Source organism: Eimeria mitis, genomic scaffold (genome assembly GCF_000499745.2).
Source record: "Eimeria mitis Houghton genomic scaffold, Emh_scaff4746, whole genome shotgun sequence".
Lineage (NCBI taxonomy): Eukaryota > Apicomplexa > Conoidasida > Eucoccidiorida > Eimeriidae > Eimeria > Eimeria mitis.
Window position 1 is genome coordinate 1 of NW_013573046.1, and position 385 is coordinate 385.

A 385-nucleotide genomic window follows, 5' to 3' on the forward strand; every position below is an offset into this window, starting at 1 on the left:
TATATATATATATATATATATATATATATATATATATATATATATATATTTTATATATATATTATAACAAATGATTCATAGAAAGCAACAGAAACAAACAAAGGCTGCTAGCCACCACCATTTCCTTTTTTCTTTTTGTTTATTCTTTATTTTATTTGTTTTTTTTTTTAGTTTTTATTTTATTTTTGTTTATTATTTATTTTATTTCTTTTTTTGTTTATTCTTTATTTTATTTCTCTTTTTGTTTATTATTTATTCTATTTTCTTTTTCTGTAATTCTGCTCCCCCGCTATTTCATTTCTTTTTTTGTTTATTATTTATTTTATTTCTTCTTTTTTTTATTATTTATTTTACTTCTTTTTTTGTTTATTCTTTATATTGTTTC